General features: G+C 40.6%; 1 protein-coding gene across 2 annotated transcripts in view; it reads right to left on the bottom strand.

The window, feature by feature from the left end:
- plxna1b (plexin A1b) overlaps positions 1 to 13127 on the bottom strand; it is a 182102-nt gene extending 168975 nt beyond the window's left edge. For both annotated transcript variants that reach the window (XM_087801302.1, XM_087801303.1), the window contains exon 1: positions 12999 to 13127. The gene's annotated coding sequence lies outside the window, so the exon portion shown is untranslated. The remainder of the gene's footprint in view (positions 1 to 12998) is intronic.
- Between the last annotated feature and the right edge of the window lie 315 nt (positions 13128 to 13442).

Here is a 13442-nt window from a genome sequence, read left to right as displayed (position 1 = left end):
ATTTAGACAATGAATCAAGCGCAGCACAGATTCTACAGCTCATAGACAGACGCCCTCAACACTCGTGAGTATATCCACTCAGTGCTCATCATCACACGCCAACGCGAGGTCAGGGAGGCCGAGGGCTTTGGAAGGGAGGAGGGGGCAGGAAACGCAAGGCCGGCTATCCAATGAAGTGGTGCTCCACGAACAGAAACTGAGTGGTCAAAGAGAAAAAAAGCAAGAAAATTGAAAAAAGTAAATTTGACAGCTATCAAGAAAAAAAAAAAAAAGAAAATGAGACCCTAAGAAAAACCCTACAAGAGTTCTGGGCCATTTGCAATGTAAGACCTGGAGCGTAACTTGTCCCACTGACATTTCTCAGGTGTGTTGAATAAGTCAATCTGACGGCGACAGCTAGTCTGACATTAGTTTTCTTTACACATCCCTCGAAGGTTGGGCTCGCTAATGTAAGCGTGCCGCCGCTGATCCACCCCTCTTGCCCGTTTTTACCCATTCAACTGCCAGCCCACGAATTAATCCGGGGCCGGCACAATAATTGGCGAAATGAGAATGGTGGTAAGTGGATGAGGGCTGACCTGACCATACAGCAATCAAAAAAAAACCCAACCCATACTCTCTCTCTCTCTTGTCACTCTTGCCTTTCTCCAACCTTCCAGCTGTGCTCTGAATAGGCCCTTAAATCACTCAGCCTGGAATCCCTGTGATTGGTTGACCTCTCTGCATGATTAAACAGCCATTTTCATCACGTCCTTCACAAGCAAGTGACGGGAAGAGAGCGCCCGAACAGGCTCCGATAAAGAGAAGGTGGCGGAAGGCTGACCAAAAGGGACTACTTGTCGGTGATGAGAGACACGGGGATCACAAGGAGTTGCCGGGACCGGCACGATTTTTTTTTTTTTTTTTACAAGCATTCCAATCAGATGACACGCCTGCATTACCCAGGTGGACAGATCGACTCCGGTATGTCAAACCAAGTGGCCATAAATAAAATCCTTGGATAGTGTTAATCTATGAAAGTCAACAACATGGCCATTGGCAGCACATTCGCCAGCATTCAAAAGCCATTATCCTGGGATCTTTCACAGGTACTACATTTGCATGTTGCACCCAATACAAATAAAGACCCGTAACACCCGCCACAAATAGATACCCGTAAAAGCAGTGTGGAATTCAGGCAAGAACTACTAACAGGTGCTAGGCAAATGCTTTTCTCATTTTCGTGTTTATCTTGGGCCGCACACATGGCATTTTTGGTAGAAAACCTTAGTACTTTGGGTCATAGGGCGGCAAAGATTTGTCGATAATAAAAATAGTACTAATGTTGTTCTTCAATTAAGGCATATTTCATCTCTAGATTACGATCAAGCGGTAGAGAATGAATATATGGTAGTTACATGAGTTATGCTCTCAAATACTTCTTTAGTATTTTTGTGTATTTTATATTACATCTTAAGACGTTTTTATTTGTTCAGGCTTTTCCTTGCTTTTCTGGAGCTCCTGTTGTGTTATCAGTTTTATCTTGACCTTTAAAGTATATGCTTTATTGAATATTTATATATGTTTAAGCGCTTTGTGACCCTGGTCTGGAAAAGCGCTATATAAATATATGTTACTTACTTAAATTGAGTGCATTTCACCTTGAACATGTCGGTTACTTGTAAGGTTTGAAAGTAGACCTCGCATGTCATGGAGGCACAAATGTGATGCAAGAAACACGTTGGACTGATGTTGAAGGAATATGAGTGGGAGAGGGAATGTTCTGAGCAGCAGGAAATATCTGCTCCCAGAAGAGAGCGAGCCTGACACGAGACCATGTGGATATGCTGACTTTCCTTAGTAGGAATAAACTGAAAGACATGAGACTCGTGTTGATTTTAAACCTGGTCTGTCCACAGGGTTGTGTCCTTGTATTTAATGGCTGTGTTTTTCTCTGTGTTATCTTGATCTTTTTAGTATATCTTTTTTGAGTATTTTTTTATTTTTATTGTTTAAGCGCTTTGTGACCCTGGTCTAGAAAAGCGCTATATAAATAAAAATTACTTACTTACTCTTTAACTGCTGCTAATGTTCATTTTATATTGTATTGTTTTTAATCCAAACTTCATTAAAAAGGACAGAGGTTTACTTTTTTGTATGAAGCTGTATATTTCATTGAAAAATCCTTGTTTCTTAACATTTGCACATACATGTAATTAAAGCAACATCCTCTCAAATATCTCCCTTAATATTACTGTTCCATTGACATATCAATTTCATTTCTCTAATGTGGAATCAGTTAGTACTTTTTTTTTTTTTTAATGAATTCTCTATAAATTACATCATATCTTTGCTTTTTTTAAATAAAGTTATATTTGCTAAGGGACTTCAGAACCAATTTGGAAACACTTGCGTTGTAATTTTAACACTTACATTTGTAGACCGCCATATATATATATAAATACACTCGTGAATTCAGGGTTATACCGCCAAGCACAAAGTTTACCCAAGACAATGTTGATTATACTTAATAGAAAGTTTTAATATTGCCTTTTTTTTTTGCTGTTCAAAAGCGGGCCAAGATCCCACAGTCTGTTGAAGTCTTTTTCTTCAGACGTAGCGGGCCAAGGTGCCGTTCCTGGCTCGGTACTGCTCAGTTTCCTCCCCCCTTTGCTCCCCTCAACACAGAAACACTCAAAAGCTTTTATGTTGAGGCGACTACAAGCCGACTGGAAGAGGGCCTGGTAAACGTGCATGTTGCCGCCAAGTTGGACAGTTTGCCTTTGGCAAAGACGGCGTTCGTCTCCTTGAGATTGTCTTTTTTTTCAGGGGCCATCTTCACCTGCTCTTGAGAATGTAACCTCCTGTGACCAAAGCGCTAAAATTAGGCTTCTTTTTGTTGTTGTTGCTGTGTGAACTATCGAGTGTTGCTTTCACAGCCGGTCGGACAACAGAGCGTCGTGGTGAGTCACGGGGCGAGAGGAGAAGAGGTCGTCGGCTGGCGTGCCATAGGCCACGACACGCCGATCTCCAGAGTCGAATGAGGTCATCGGTTGAGCAACAACAATTGCAAGCAGACCAAAACCCGACCGGCTACATTCCTCGACGTGCATGGAAATCATAGATCTCAATGAAGAATGGCTGCTAGACAACAGAATAAAAAAACTTTAAAAATCCGGTGAAATCGTCAGCGACTCCTCCTCCTGCCACGCATCAGCACATCTCAACCAGTCACCAGTTACACACCCCATTTCATTTTGGAATGCGGCAGAATCTTATCACCGATGCATTCCTTCACGCACGCTTCCTGGTTCGTCTCACGCTCCGTTCCTCCGGCCTCTTACAGTGGCAGCGAGTCAATTATTAACGCAGGAAGTGGACGCTACGTCAAGTCACGGTGACACCGACTGACATGTCGTCCCGTGAGCTGGAGAGCCTTGGGTCAAAGGTCATATCAAGCACAACCGGGTCCCCATCCAGGGGAAAGCAATGCTCACATTCAGAGTCAGGAATAGGAATCCAGCAATAAACCTCTGTGCTCCCCATTCCACCTTTTAAACCAAGGATCAGTACAACCTTTGACCTCTATCTAGCCTATTAACTAAAGCTGCATTTGGTCGGTGACCCCATCCCCCCGCCCCTTCCTCACCAATTGTCTGCTGAGGAGGACTTATTCAGGGAGTCCCTCTGCCCAGCGTGCCTCCCCTCAGCGGGGGGTGGAGGGCCGAGAAGGGACTTTGAAGACCCCCCACCCCCAGGGACTTGAGGCAATGCAAAAGAAGGTAAACCAGTGTCTGCTAGAAGAATAAAGTCACCAGCATTCACAGCACAACACGCGGCCCAGTGGTTTTCTTCTTAACAAGCTATCCGAGGAAGGAAAAGGGAGGGAAACAGGTTTTATGGTTTTTAAGCACATGTTTCCACTGAGGGAGGAGAGTCAAAACAACTAGTCGGTGATTCTTCAGGACTTTCTTGCAACAGGTTTTTTTGTGTCCAAAAGAATCGAGGAACCTAAATTTTGTCAAATCTAAACACAAACCTTTGGATAAAGATCTACAAGTCGTGTTAAAAGTGGAATGAGTGAAATGTGACGAAGCCTCTCGTACATGCGGCCAGTGATTGACATGTGATGCGATCCAACAATGGCGACGGACAATAGAGGTCAGGCCTTGGCGGGCTACTCATCACTTCTACCTCTTCACTCTGTAAGAAAAGGGGGGAAACAAGAGAAACAAAGCTAGGCTGTTAACAATAAGACGGGGAGGACGCATATACTCTTCTTCAACCGGGGAATGTTACTTGAGAAGTTTTGAAACTACATGAAAATAGTAAAACTAAAAAAAAAAAAAAAAAGTTTGAGACACGCTTAGTTATCCACGTTATCTTTCTATTCAACGGTTCGGTTTAAAGGGTCATTCTCCGACTCATTGCCGATCATTTGTAATTCCAGACACAGCCCCGACAGGCCTCCTTGATCCCCATCTTGAAAAGCGGCAGCTGAGAGTTTAAAGGCAAGAAGGTGAGAGGTTGGGAAGTGTTATAAAGTGATTTAGGGTAGAAGCTGTTTAAACCCCCCCCCCCCCCCCCCGCCTGCTACTTCCACCTGTAGAGAGATTTCAGAGGGAAGTGTCATCATTTCTGCACTTGGTAAAGGTTTATCCTTTATAAACTGGGTCATACACACCATACATGATCAATTAAACATAACCTCTATTGTGAGTTTGCATGCTTGTGGGAGGAGAAAATGTAAGGCTAGTTCATACCATAACTACTAGAGGTGTGTACTGGGCAGAATCTGAAGAATTGTATCACAATACAGGGTAAAGAATGCGATACATTGCGGTATATTGCAATACTGTAGGAACAACAGTATATTCAGTTTCTTTTAAAGAATTACTCCTTAAAGAAACATCTTTAGACATTCTTATTTGTGCAGGCTTTTCCCTGATTTTCTGGGATTTTCTTGTGTTTTGATCTTTTAAAGCATGTATTCTTTTGATGGTTATAGCGCTTTGTGACCTTGGTCTAGAAAGGCACTTTACAAATAACCTATACTTACTTACTATTGTCATAGCGTGGGTAAGGCTTTATGAAGATGACGACCAAGACAAGGAAAGATCTATATATTGTATTTTATGATGGGAAAAACAATTGTATTATTAATAAATAAGAATCAATACTGTTGTGCCGTTTAATATCGATACAGTATTCTGAATAAAAACCATTGCGATGTTTGAGTGTAACAATGTTTTTCTTACACTTCTACTAAAAAAAGCTTGAAAAAGCACTGTTTTAACCAGTAAAGTGTGAACCTTCAATTATATCTACACACATAAGTTGAAAGTCCGATCAGGTAATGTAACTATGTATGCAAGACGGTAGTTTTTCTGAGAAATAAACCTCTTTCTTCACCATTTTTGCCTTGAAAACTTGTGGAAAAAAAAGATGTCCTGGTCTTGGTGTTGCATCTTATCTCATGCTAAAATGTTGGGTTTATAGACTAAAACTAGACCAATGATTAACAAATTACTTGTTGCCGTTTTGACAGAGCGGAAAGAACCCTTTCAAAAATCCATGACGGATTATCCTCCTCGGAGAATATTTAAAGTAAACCACATGACTGTGTGTGAGGAACGAATGGCAGATGAAAGTCCTGTTAAATATGGACTGTGAATAACTCTAAAAAATGAGCAAGCCTGGATGCTGCACATTACTCAAACAAATGAGCGCGATGCCAGACTTTTTCTTCTTCACATGTGCAACGAGTGAACCTCGCAATACACATCGACATGTGCCTCCTTTTCCAAATTGAACCGAATCCAGTCGCCGTCAAAATGCACACCGACGCTGCCGCTTATCTTAATGCAAATACATGCACAGCCACACACCCAAAAGTGTGCCGCCTCCTCGCTCACACTGCGCCTCTCATTAACAAGCCAAACATGCCTGAAGAGGCAGACAGACTCTAGTGAGCACGGTAAACAACCAGTAGGCTTCGTCTAACTGAGCGGAGACCGTTTCCGTGCAGACGGCGCTCAATTTCTGATGACAAAACTCACAAAAACACGACCCGTATTGCGTCTCTTTCTTCAAAATCCCATGATGATGATCGTTTACAAAAAAGGGACGAAATAAAGTGTATCATTTGTAAATAAATATGTAATTATTCTCGTTCCTTTTTAAGGAAACTGTGTTTAAAAGAAAATTCAAAAATATTGTAAGGCATATCTTTTCATAACACTGTTTTGATATTCAACAGCACTACATCTATATTTTAATTATGGTATACATTTTAATGTGTGTTTTAGATAATAATAATTAGACTTACCATTTAAATACTTCACTGCGTTTGTTAATATTAGTGTGTCAACTTTCGGCCCCTTAAGGAACGGAGTCATACACAACTAAAGGAACAATGGATTGCGATGACTAAGGATGAGAGGATACAGTCAAGCATCTTACGACCTTTTCAAGAGTAATTGTGGTCTTTAAATTCTGCAACACCAGAGTCAAGTACTCAAGCAATACTACAAAAATCCTTGTTCTTATAGTATTGCCTTGCATTTCCAATATAATATTGTTGTCCCTGTACCATGGTATGTAAAATATTGCCAGATTCTTGGCAATACACAACCCTAGTGGTTAGATAGTTATTCATTTTCTTAAGCCAAGAGAAACTTAATAAATAATTAATTTAAACATGAATTACTTGTCACTTGTAGTCGTTCTTGCAGGACTTTCACAGACATGAGTATAAAGTGTATCATTTGTAAATAAATATGAACATTTTGGTTTGCAGCAGGTAAACGGTCCATGTATTCATCGGGCACCGACAGAAAGTTAAAAGCATAGTTGAGAAATAATTAAAAGTGTATCGACCCAGCTGGATTATTATCGAACGCCGCGGCGTCCTGCAGGAAAGTATCGCGCTAAAATATGCGAGTCAAACTCATCTTCAATGCCATTTTTAAACATCGCCGCATATCAGTTGGCAGAAGGAGCCGGAGAGGGTACGAAGAGAATGCTGACAAGAACATTAGCATGCCAGCGAGGAAACTCCATACGATAAGGCTGTGCCAAAGATCGGATTGGAAGACGCCGGGATTTCGACTCAAGGCCACTGGGTCAGGTGGGGAACCGGGGTCAGCGTAGTATCTTTAGCCCGTTTGAAAAAAAAAAATTGCAACTCAATCTCAGTGTGGACTAGGTCTTGGCAGACGGTGAAATGTATTCATGGAAAATTGTTTCAGAAGAAACACGGGACAAAAGAATATCTTTTACAGAGGGGAAGCTTTTCTGAAGTTTTTCAAGGAGCCTGGACTGACACTGGTTAAGGAAAATTATGTACTTCAACGGGCAGAGCGCTTAGTACCGAAAACCGATTAATTTTTCATATTTTGATAAACTGGTGTTTTTTGGCAATTGTACCTAGTAACACTTTATATTTGCAGATTGAGCTTTTCTGGTTTAGTTAAATTATGTTTAGTATGACAAATATGTTAAACAAATATTTTATTCAGTAACTTCAGTAATTATTCTTGTTCCCTTTCAAGGAAACTGTGTTTAAACTACACTGTTTTGCAACGGCACTGCATCCATTTTTTGTGCTTTCAAATCATATTTTATTTTTAAATTATGGTTTACATTTCAGTGTGTGTTTTCTATGAAATAATTAGACTTATAATTTAAATACTTTTGTTGAGTTTGTTAATCTTAGAGTGTCAATTTTCAGCCCCTAAAGGAATGCACAACTAAAGAAACAATGGATTGCGATGACTGAGGATGAGAGGATACATTCAAGCATCTTACAACCTTTTCAAGAGTAATGTGGTCTTTAAATTCTGCAACACCAGAGTCAAGTACTCAAGCAATACTACAAATACATCCTTGTTCTTATAGTATTGCCTTGCATTTCCAATATAATATTGTTGTCCCTGTACCATGGTATGTAAAATATTGCCCGATTCCCGCCAATACACAACCCTAGTGGTTAGATAGTTATGCATTTTCTTTAGCCAGGTGACACAAGAGAAACTTAATAAATAATTAATTTAAACATGAATTACTTGTCGGGCTTGCAGGACTTTCACAAGCACGAGTAGAAAAATACATGTTATTAAGTGCTACCAGGGAAAGCAGGTCGTCCAGGTGTCGTGTCAAGACAGTGATTTCTGTCATCCATTTAAATTCCAACCAGACTATTTCAAACACACACATATGTAACCCATGTTTCCAACATGCCAGACAGATGAATCGAGGGCTTATTTTCAATTTGCGGCCAGATTAGCACAAATGTTTTTGATACTGTCAAAAAAGATTTTTTTTTTCCTTCCATTCCAAGTCATCTTGAGTGAGTGGCCTTTTTAGTGCCTGCTTCAAAAAAAGCTTCCCCCTCACCCAAGCAGCTGTCACTTTCAGTAGGCGATGTGGAGGACCGGAGCGGGGGGGAGGGGTCCTTTGAAGGAATGGTTAAAAGTGGGCGATAAAAATAAACCGGGAGAGAGGAGAAAAATTAATTATACATAACAGACAGTTCACTCAGATGAGCAAATGGGAGAAATGGAAACTACGGCTGCTTTGTTTAGAGATAAAGAAAAGAGAAGGAAAAAAAAAATGGAGGAATTTGCTTCGGCGCTTTCAGCGGTCGTCATTTTTATTTAGCTACAAGTGAAGTCAGAGATGCAACAAAGACTTTCTTTTGAACGGGGTCAGAGCATCAAACAAAAACAAACAAAGCCTCTCAATTTAAATCCACCGCTTTTCTAATTCAGGCGCCTTTTTTTTTTGGGACCTAAATAAAACCTGCGAGCCAAATAAGATCCTCCTTTTTTCCCCAAAAACGTCTTCACCAGGCACGCAGCTAGATTCCTCAACAATTTGCTTCATAGAATATACGACATATGCATGTCTTTTTTGCAGATTTCCACCAAAAATGCATCACCCAAGTACCTTTATGGCGTGTCTTGAAGCTGCCATCCTCATCACCTTTAGCAACAAACGCTCAAAAGATCTTTGTAAAAATGCTTCAAATCCGACGTTTAAATATATGTGACAATATGTTGAAAGTTGTCATGAGGGGTGAGAAAAAGGTGAGGGAAGAGACAAGCAAGGCAAGAAAAAAAAGAGAGAGAACCCGGCACAAGCAAACCCTCCTGCACTCGCACTAACCTCTTTATCGAGAGTGACACAAATGAAAACTTATGTAATAAAAACATGCCGTCTCCACCGGCTATGATATGAAAGCAGATATTGCATTACAGCGCGTGGTGCTCGGGAAGCTCTCAATCATGCGTAGGAAAAAAAGTGTATAAACTAAAGCAACTCCAACACACTGACATAACTACTTCAAAATCTGACTGAGGACTCGGCGCTTCGGGGGGGCAAAAAATGAAGGCTGAAGGAAGCGTTTTGCTATTGATATTCTGCTGCTTCCTACAGGTGAAAAGAGCTCTGTTTAATTCGGCGATGGAATGATAATAGCGTGGCTCCTGGACATGAGACATTACTGTACCTTTGGCAACTTTAAACAATGTGTCTGTTGAAGTTTTTTTTTTCTAAATACTGTAAGGTGTCAAACTGGTCCAGAAGAGGGCCGAGCCACTGCAGGTTTTGCATCCAACCAGTCAAGCACATTATAGTTGAACCAATCAGGCGTCTGAAGACATTAATCAATTGATTAACGGTCAGGTGTTGCTTGTATAAGCCGACGCCTGATTCGTTAACTCATGTGCACTTGACTGGTTGGAACAAAAACCTGCACCGTCTCTGCCCTTTTCTGGACCAGTTTGACACCGGATAAAAAAAGTACAAAAGCCTCCAGTTGGACAAGTAGGACGAGTAGCTACTGTAGAAAGATGCTAGCAGGAAGTACGAGTTCCTTACAGGTTTCTGAGGAGACTTTTAATTTCCATAATCTTAACGATAACTGAAGACACTTTTGGAAGAAAGATAAGATGCTAAAAACACGCAACGCTGGTCAGAAGGAAAAGTGATACCGGGGATGTAGATCAACGTATTTTGGTTAAAAAGTTATCAACCTAGTACTAACCAGCATACATTTAAAGAAGGGGTTTAGATATTCAGATTCAAAGAAAGAGAATCAGATGTTGACCTCCTTGTGCGACCGTATACAGAACGACAGATGGCGAGTTGAATTGAGTACGCATTGAAAATGTTCTATACCATATTTTTAATACTGATTTTATGGGTTAAGGTGGCAAACATCCAGATAAGGTTTTCATAGTTTCAATTCCAAAGGTGTTCAAACTGTTTCGCTTTTAAAATACTAACTTTTAAACCTATACAAGAAGAACTTTGATCAAAAAAACGTTTTAGAAGAGATGTCCAGCTGCCTTTGAATGAACTTGATAGTTAATGCAATTTAAAATGACTCTACCTTTTTATTGTATATTCCAAAGTCACAACTCATTGTCGTCCATCTCCAATCAAACTGGAGACCCTAATATGCCGCACAATGAGCCCTCCAGAGGAATGCTATACAGGGGGTAGGGCCGTACAAAGGAAGAACCATAGGGGTGCAGAGTGCACATGTCAGCTCAAATTCCAGAGTCTGGACATCACAGCTTTAACCCCGCTCTGCAGCCGCCGGATCAGACGGGTCGGACTTTAAAAACCCATGACATTGTCGCTCCATTGTGTGTGGATCTGTATCATAATTAGAGAAGATTGAGGCAAATTGCTTGTTATTTTCTGCCTGGGTTGGCAGCTTCCCCGTAAAAAATCCTTGGACAAACATGTTGAAAACTGTCCCTCGGCAACACGCTCGGTTTACACTTCTTCCCGGAGCAAATTCAAAAGCCCATATTCAAGCTTTTTTCCTAAAGCCCGGCACCTCCCGTGTGTGTCCTGCCGCACGCCCGTGTAAAAAGTTGAGTTGGACTTTTCAGTGCCACTGTTGCCGAGGTGTCAGGGTGTCCGTGTGCGTGAATGATTTAAAGCCGTGACTGGGCACCACCTCTTAAATAAACACTCATGTCACGGTTCAAATCCCACATCATTTACATGAGAATGCAGGTCATTGCATTGAACTGTCAATACCTTAGCGGCTGCTTGACTGGTCACATGCAAACTCTGTGCACTTACTACTTGCAACTCCATGTAGTTTTTTTTTATAAAAACACCAAGTCAGGTCATTTAATTTTGAATTATGAAGGTTTTCAGACATTCTATAAAACCCCTTAAGTTAACATTGAATATCATATAATTTGTATCTGCAAGAATCTTGTGATATCACAACACAGTGGAAACTATACGATATATTACTATACTGTAGTATATGTTTGTAATATTGTCAAATAATATAGTGGCCGCATGACTTGGGGCAAAATCGTGACGGATCATTCGTTCCTCATCTTTAAAAGCTGCTGGAGGTGCATGTATCCTCTTATACCCAGTCACCACCAAGATTTCATTGCATTGAACATATTTGGACGTAAATCGTAAACTGAAATACAAATGAAACCGTTATTATTTTTATACAAACTTTGTTGAAATATAAACTACACAATATCTATGATAAACAATAGAATAAAAAATGTTTTGAATTTAAAGTGCTGTCGAATAGCAATACAGTATTGTGAGAAAAAATATTACGATATACGAGTGTATTGATATCATCTGTTCCTCATCCTTTAAAGCTGCTCGAGGTGCATGTATCCTCTCGTACCCAGTCACCACCAAGATTTAATTGTTCCTCAAGCGGTGTCAGACATAATGATTGCTACGATCTAGCAGCTAAGTTTAAATTACAACACAAATATCTACAAACATATTTGGACGTAAATCGTAAACTGAAAAACAAATTAAACTGTTATTTCTATACGCACTTTGTTGAAACGTAAACTACACGATATCTATGATAAACAACAGAATAAAAAATGTTTCGAATTCAAAGTGCTGTCGAATAGCAATACAGTATTGTGAGAAAAATATTACAATATACGAGTGTATCGATATCATCTGTTCCTCATCCTTTAAAGCTGCATGTATCCCCTCGTACCCAGTCACCACCAAGATTTCATTGTTCCTCGAGCGGTGTCCGACGTAATGATTGCTACCATCTAGCGGCCAGAGGTTTAAATTACAACACAAATATGGACAAACATATTTGGACGTAAATCGTAAACGGAAAAACATTTTTATACGCACTTTGTTGAAATGTAAACGATATGATATATATGATAAATAATAGAATAAAAAATGTTTGGAATTTAAAGTGCTGTCGAAAAGAAAAAAAATATTAACGATATACAAGTGTATCGATATTTTCTCACATTGAATCTCTTTTTATGGTAGTAACCCTCTCTCTCTAAAGCTGAACAGATAGTACCCATCGACTAGTGGATGTGGATTCAACGACATTAAAATTCCGAACCATATCCATCAGCATCTTCTCAGCAGCTCCATCCTCCCATCATCTCCCAACAACAGAATCCAATGACAGGACGACACTATTTCGAATTATTTCAACGCTAATACGGGAATCGATTTGTTTAACAAGCGAGTAGTGAGTCCCCGGAGAAGAAGACAAAAAAAGAAGCCCCACTCAACTCCTCCCTCAGGTCCATTTAGAAGAACCTGGACCAGAAGGTGGTATAGATAGATCGAGGAGAAAAGACACATGTTTTCTATAAACCTGAAGGCTTTGTTTGTTGGTTCGTCAACGACACGAGGGTGTGAATGAATAGTTCTGGACTCCTGGTGCAACAGACGGTTGTCCCTCAACAAGATGGACCAGATCGAAAGGGAGGAACATGTGGAAATGTTTGATCGTGGATCTCCGACAAACATCGGTAAGTTTCGCGTCCTCTGGCGGCTGCATATTCAAAGTTTGTCCGCACCTTTTTACAGGATTTTTTGGGTGGAATCGGCGGAAACTCGCGTGGAAAAACAAAAGTCAACCACCAGCAGAAGCTAAAGATCCTGGAGCCGGTTCTCCTTAAAATCCCCCCCCAAAAAAAAACACGCCAATCCGAGGAGTTGAAACACGGTTTACTTACTGCTTAAGTGATCCTTCTGCTAGATATCCTCGCCATGGTTTGGTTTTAAATCCAAAAAACTTGGAGACATTTTTTTTTCCCAGGGTTGATCCGGCTTCTTCTTGCTCCGGCGGCTCCCAGCGTGTGAATGGACGGGAGAGGAGAGGAATGCTGCTCCGGCTGGAGCTGAAGGGGAGGAGGCGAGGGGAGGGAGCTCCCATGTTGGATGCAGTACCGCTCAGGGGCCACAGAGGGCGCTGCTGATCCTACTCACTTCCCCTCTAGATCAGGGGCGATTATGATTATTTCAAGGGCCACATTAAAATTCTGTGAATGTTGTTAGCAAAAAAGAAAGACCAAAAGAAATCACACGAAAAAAAAGCATATTCGTCATTAGGGCCGCTGTGCAGTAGTAGTAGTATTAGAAGTAGTAGTTAAAGTATTAGTGGAATTAGTAGTTAAAGT

This window comes from Callionymus lyra, chromosome 10 (assembly GCF_982586985.1).
Source record: "Callionymus lyra chromosome 10, fCalLyr1.hap1.1, whole genome shotgun sequence".
In the NCBI taxonomy this organism is placed as follows: domain Eukaryota; kingdom Metazoa; phylum Chordata; class Actinopteri; order Syngnathiformes; family Callionymidae; genus Callionymus; species Callionymus lyra.
Note: the sequence above shows the minus strand (reverse complement) of the source record. Positions and strands in the feature narration are given on the sequence as shown.